Source organism: Sarcophilus harrisii, chromosome 3, assembly GCF_902635505.1.
Source record: "Sarcophilus harrisii chromosome 3, mSarHar1.11, whole genome shotgun sequence".
Classification (NCBI taxonomy): Eukaryota; Metazoa; Chordata; class Mammalia; order Dasyuromorphia; family Dasyuridae; genus Sarcophilus; species Sarcophilus harrisii.
In genome coordinates, this window is record NC_045428.1 from 350,782,127 (window position 1) to 350,789,167 (window position 7,041).

Sequence of the window (7,041 nt, forward strand, 5' to 3'; positions counted from 1 at the left end):
TTTTCTTTTCATTTCCAGCAATGCAATATTTGTGGTCCCATATATTATTATGTCATCATAACATTTCTCATACATACATAACCAACTTTTTCACCATACTAAAAAAATGAGAGGTAGAGTAGGCAGTTGGCCCTGACTAAGATGTATCCAAAGTAAGGGATCCCTGGAGGCAAAGGTGAGGTCAGGATTGAAGTGAGTAAGCAAAAGAAATATTTTCTCACAGAATATTAAGCACATAATTATTAATTTTAATAAGATTCCATAAGGAAACTGAAATTATTTGTAACAATTGGCTACAGTCATTCAGCTAAGATAGGTCATTCCTATATTAGAAGCTGTGGAGAATGAGTTCTGCTACTCTCAGTAGGGCTGGCCCTGACCACAACTGTAAAGACTTCAAGCAAAGATCAACATTATTAAACTGTTTCTTTCAAGTTTACACCTGTCCAGCACAAAAACTTTCGAAGAAAAAAGTTAAGATATTTGTTGAGTAGTAAAGCAATGACTTTATCCCTTTTCTTTCTTTCTTTTAATAAAGTGCAGAAGTGAAACATTTGTTTTCTATTATTTTTAGACGTGTATATATATATATATATATATTTTAAATACCATTGAATATCCATCAGTTTAAGTACTGCATTCTGCTTTGGTTATGTTGAGTCTAAACTTGTACTGTATGCATACAAAAGCAAAAATGTGAATTAAAACTTTTTTTTTGTTTGTTTAGGCAACTGGGGTTAAGTGACTTGCCCAGGGTCACACAGCTAGGGAGTTTTAGGTGTCTGAGGTCAAATCTGAATTGATACAATTAAAACATTTTAATAAACTTCAGGCATGAATTGCTTATTTCTTTTGGAGAATAAACTGTACCTTAAAAAAAAAAAAAAAAGAAATCCAAACTACATCCTTCCTATCATTGTGCCAAAAAATGCTATTTAACTTATGTTTAAGGGTAGTGCTTTCTAAAAACATGGGGATAAATTTTGACAAGCTTTTGTGATTCCATATTTTTCTAATATGTATACTGCTTCTAAGTAAGGAAACAGAATAATAGAGTTTTGTTTTTGTTTTTAATTTAGCAAGGTAGAAGATCCAGGTTCCAGTTCCCCCTCTAATTCTGGGCAAATCACATAAAATGGGGGAAAGGGCACCTCTCTAAAGACGGGGGTTTCCTTCTAAAATCTATGAAAGGTATATAGATTTATGTAGGTAGGTAGCTAGATAAATAGATAGATAGATAGACAGATATAAGAAGGCATAATGTTCCATAAAAATAACTTGTGCCATGTTAGAAAAGGGAGTAATTTATATGGGTTTGTGCTTTTCAAGTGATATGAAACTTAAAATGGATCAGACACAGAGAAGGCAGAGAAAATGAGGGAATTTTAAAAGGCCAGCAAAGAGGATAGCTTTGATCTAGTAGGCCAAAAGGAGCCACTATCATTTCTTAAGCATGGAAGGAATGTGATGAAAGTAGTGTTTTAAGAAGATTAATCTGATAGCAGTATGAAGAATAAATTAAAGAAGAAAAGAAATCAATGGCAAAAATCCAGGTGTGGGGTAATGAAGACCTTGAATGGGGTAATGGTAATGAGAATAAAAAGAAAGGAACAAATTTAATGTTTTAGAGGAAAATCTGACAGAATTAAGCGACTGATCACATGAAAGTGACAGATGACACCACAATAGCTCCAAGGTTTTGAAACTTGAAGTAGTGAGGTACTTTTAACAGAAAATGGGGCTAGTTCTGAAGGGAATTTTGTTTGAAGGAAACAAATTCTTTTTAGATATGGTGAGTCTGCAGTGACAATGAGATATCTAAGTGTAAATATCTTAAAGACAGCTGGAAATACTGGACTGTACTTAGGTGAGATCTGAGCTAGGAATATAGATTTGGAAAGCATCCACATAGATATGGTTGCTGAAACCATGAAAACAGATAATTCCTCTAAAGGGCAAGAATGTAGAAAGAAAAGAACAAAGGAATTTGTACTCAACAAGTATTTATTTAGCACATACTGCAGAACCAGAAGATTAAAGAGTCACAAACTAAAATCTGAGGAACACCCAAACTTAAGGGAAGGGGAAAAGGGCAGACAACAAAGCAGCAGCAGTAAGAATTAGTTCAGCTTAGTCTCTGAAAGCCAACAAACAAGTCAACAAAAATTGAGGCACAACGGAGACCTTTTAGAGTTGACTAGAATTAGGTGGATTGTAACCTTAAAAATAATAAATATAGTTTAGGAAGTGTGGTAAGTAAGGAAGCCAGATTACAGGGGGTTAATCATACTGCTATGATAACATGGAGGGAAAAAAAGGCAGCTGCCAGTAAACTGAAGGTGAAATTCAGAGATAAGGGAAAAGTACATTTAATAATTGAAAGGGGACAAACTTTATCTCAAGAAAGCTTCATGGGATTTTTTTTTAACACCTCCACAGAAGATACAGACATTTGGTGTTTCAAAATCTCCCCAAAGAATCAAGTAAGACATGGAAGTCAATTTTTCTGTAACTGAAGGGTAAAAAAAAAAGATTTAGTTTTGATAGTGATCCAAACTGTGATCAAAAAGTGATCATTTTTATGAACTCAAGATATCCAAATATGACATTATAGACATGTATATTTGGATGAGTTCAATAAATATATTGAATGAATGACATACTGCTTAAGAAAGCAATAAAGTGATTTAAAATTAATTGGATTCATTTGTTGACATTCACTGGGTGAATATAGAAATACTAGATCTGTATGCCTAAAGTTCTATTCCGGCTTTTGTAACCAACAGGAATTATTTGTTTCAGGGATTACATAGGGTTGACCTCATTCATCTAAATCAAGATCCTCAACCTAGAAACCCTTAATTAAAAAAAAAAAAAAAAACTAGTAAAAATACTATTATGAATTTCAATAGAATTGGTGTTCTTTAGAATCCTATGCATTTCATTTTATGGATCCAGAAATGAGTCTAAGGATACATTATACAAAAGAATAATAATAAAGTTAGAAACTCTTGATCTGGCTTGAATTTCTCCAAATGGAAGATAGAGATTATATGCTTAAAATCATCTCTTTACTTCCTTTACTAACTGTGAAACAGATAATGATAGGGATAGGGATTGGACTTGTGTATTTTTATTGGTAGAGGAAACTCTCAAGTATGAGAACTCCCTCTACCAACACAGGTCAATGCCTCTGCAAGTTACAGTCATAGTGAGTTGCCTACAGAACTGAAAGATAAAGTAACCAGCCCAGGGTCACACAGCCAGTAAGTATCAGAGGCAGGACAAAAGTCAGTTCTTTATCACAAATTGTAATACTATAGGGGGAAATCCCACCAAAAAAGTTCCAAAAAACTTATTTAAGTCAAAAGCTTCAAAGTCATTTATACCACAAGTCCATAGGAACCACCGATATGTCAATTAAATTGAGGCAAAAAAAGAAAACTTTTAGAGTTGATTAGAATAAAGTAAAAAATAAGCTTTTTTAAAAATAAATCAAAAAGCCTACTAAAAGGCCAAACCAACTTGACAGAATCTACTTGAGTTTGTACTCTATTGGCCTAATCTACAGAGTGCCCAAGGTCATTTCTATGCCATAAAGCATGGGGTCAGGATTTTCAAAGCAAAGTATACAGTTTAAGCCACCTCTGAATTATTTAGAGGCTGGTGGTATGCAAAATAATCATCTGTTCTAACAGATAACAATCGTGTCTATGACTCATTTCCTATCAGGCTGTACTCCTTCGGACTAGATTCCATCATGACCATGTTCCCAGGAACTTCTTCATCAGGAAACTCATCATCCTGAAATAGTGCTTCACCCTTGATATTCAGATCCCATTTTCATTACCTTCAATATGCTTCACCCTTTTGAAGAAGAGAGCAAAAAACTTTTACAAAAGCCTCCATTTAAAAAGGGTTTCCAAACTAGTCATCTCCTTTTCTCCCTGTCTGCACTAGCTTAGAATGACCATGCTACTACCCAAATACCCTTCCAATGGCCCCCCTCCTCATTTCAGTTTCCTTGTAGTCATCTTACTTTAATAGATTGAAAGCTCCCTGTAAAGACTATACTTCATGTTTGTATCTGCATCCTCAGTGTGGCACTTAAAAAATATTTACTGTCTGATTCCAAAATCTAGATCTAACCCCAGTCCAAATCTCACACCTAAAATATAGTCCTACGTTTCCAACTGATTATAAGATACATAAAGCACATACTACCAGCCTTTAGATAATTAAGAATTGGCTGTATCTAATGAATTTGTATTCTGAGAACCTGAGTCCAAATTCTGGTTCTGGCTTTTATCACTGGCATAATGTTGATATGTAACATTCTCTAGGCCTTGGTTTCTTCATCTGTAAAATGAGGAGATTGGACTAATATGATAGGACTAGTCATGTCCCTTCCAATTCTAAATGTATATTTCTTTAAAAAGTGTCTCCTTATAAAGGTTGTAATGAGGTCCAATAAGGCAAAGTTTGTAATTGGAATGCCAGGTGGATGCCACTAATAATTCACAAGCAATATGGTATACTATAAAGGGCACATGTTAAGAAGTCAAAAAACTCACATTCTAGATTTTGATATTAAAGAGTCATAACATCTTGGTGAGTAACTTCATTTCTGAAGCCTCAATTTCCACATCTATAAGAGAAAAAAGGTAAAATTTCATAATCTCTATCAGAGGTTTATGTTTGTCCTTCATTCTGGAATACCACCCTGATATTAGGAAACTGATGCTATGACAAGCAAATCAATTGGGTTTTAAGTGAGGAATTGCTATGCAAAGTCACCAGCTTCACTGAGAATCTGGATCCAGTAGCAAGGTTTAGATCAGGACAACTGGACTTGATGTATCCTCTGGCTCATTTCTTATCTAGCCTTAATCATTGATCAGATATTGCCTCAGTCAAACTGAGATTTGTTAAAGACCTTGGCTTAAAAAGGCCAAGGTCTCCCTCTGCCTCAAGAGCCATTTCCAGTCATCCTGAGTTATATCTTGCCATTCATCTCTCTCTGTCTCTGTCTCTCTGTCTCTCCTCCCCCTCTTTCTCTCTCTTCTCTTTTTCCTCTCCCCTTCCCCTTCTCTTTCTCTGCCTCTGTCTCTGTCTTTTTCTTTCCCTTCCACATAGGTAGACCCTTACATGCTCTGCCCAAAGGATCCTGAAACCTCCCAAGAAATCTCAGGGTTTACCTACTATATTTTTTTCTTAAGGACCATCCCTTAAATCCAAACCATTCTGGCTCTCATTGGCCAACAATAGGCTCCAGGCCAAGCCCCATCTGTAACTGTTTGGACCCTATTGACTCAGAGTGAATGTAATAGCAATAATTTCTCTTTGGGTCAGAAAGGGTCTTTCCCTATCAGATTTTTTTTCTCTTGGACTAAGTAAAAGAGAGTCTTCTTTGCCTCAATTCTAACCTACCCTTAATTACTAAATGCGCATTGACTCAGAGATCTATTATCAAAAGCATAGGGAATAAAGCCCTGGGCTTGGCTTTAGGAAGATCTGAATTCAAATGTGGCCTCAGACTCTTACTACCTGTGTGACCCTTAATAAGTAATATAACTTCTGTTTGCTTCAGTTTCCTGAACTATTAAATAAAGAGATAATAATAGCACCTATCTCACAATTATAGTGAAGATAAGATGAGATATCTGTAAAATGATTAGCATACTGCTTGGCCCATAGTAGGAGCTATATAAATATTTATTCCGTTCCCTCTCCCTTTCTATGGTCCTTTCCAACTCCAAAATTATATGGTTTATAAATAAGCTTCCAAAGTGCTTGAAAGTTGATGAAAAGTGTACCTTTAAACATTTTAAACACCATCCACGAAATTGTGATTACACTATTAATTTAACCCAGTCCCTGACAAATTATCACCAATTACAGATAAGTGTGGTCTGAATTAATGAGGTTTTCTGTAATGTTTAGGGACTCATTCCTGTAAAGGAAAATACTTGACAGTCACAGTAACCAAAAGTAAAACCAAAGTCTAAAGTGATGTTTTCTTTGGTTTGTATTTTCAGACTTCTGCCAGGACTCATGTGAGATTCAGATCAACAAAATGATTTAATCAGGACTTTGGACCCTGCAAAACAACTCTAAATATTCTAGATTACATATACTTCTAATTTAAAAATATCAAATTTCCTGTTAATTTTGCTGAATCTGTTCAAAGCTAAATATATACAACACTCATCACAGACATTACAACTACTCTTTTCCAAGGTTATTGTTAAGTATTTTACTATCATTTTATCTTGAACTAAATCAAATAAGACACTAATTTCATTTCAGGTATTTCCTCTGAGTTATGTGGAAGGGAATAAACCCACTGGACTATCTATATTCACACACAAAATTTTTCAGTCACAAAGGAACTCCAGCAATGAACATATTACCATACAGGTAAAATACTTCAGTTCAGAAAGTTCAGGATATAAGTTGTAAGAGAGTATAGGTAGTGATTCTCAAGAGCTGGTTCAATGGCTTTGCTATATAATTAAAGAGGTAAACTTGGAAAGAAACTAGATTGAGTCAGAGGTTCTGTCTCTACCTATTTGACTGTGGGTAAGTCATTCTTAGCCCACTTTCTCATCAGTGAAACAGATATAATAATTCTAACGCAGAGTAAGGGAATGAATATTTAATATAGCACTTACTATGTGCCAGGCACTGTGCTAAACACTTTACAAATGTGATCTTATTTGATCCTCACAACAACCTAAAGGGGTTTTTGTTTTGATCCTTTTATTATCATCGGTGTCATCACCAGTGGAAATTTCAATATTTTCACCAATGATTCATATTCAGATACCATGTAGAACTATGACATCATCAATAAGGATTTTCATTCTAACGAAACCATAATCACAACATAGTTGTGTTCCGCTTATCCTGTGAGTTTCCCTTCCCTGACTTGTCATAAATTCCCTACCCAATATGCTGAAAAGTCTTGGTTGCTTTCTCTTGGCATCACAGTGACACCACTAGGGCAAATAGGTGGCACAATCCATTTCTTTCGATCTC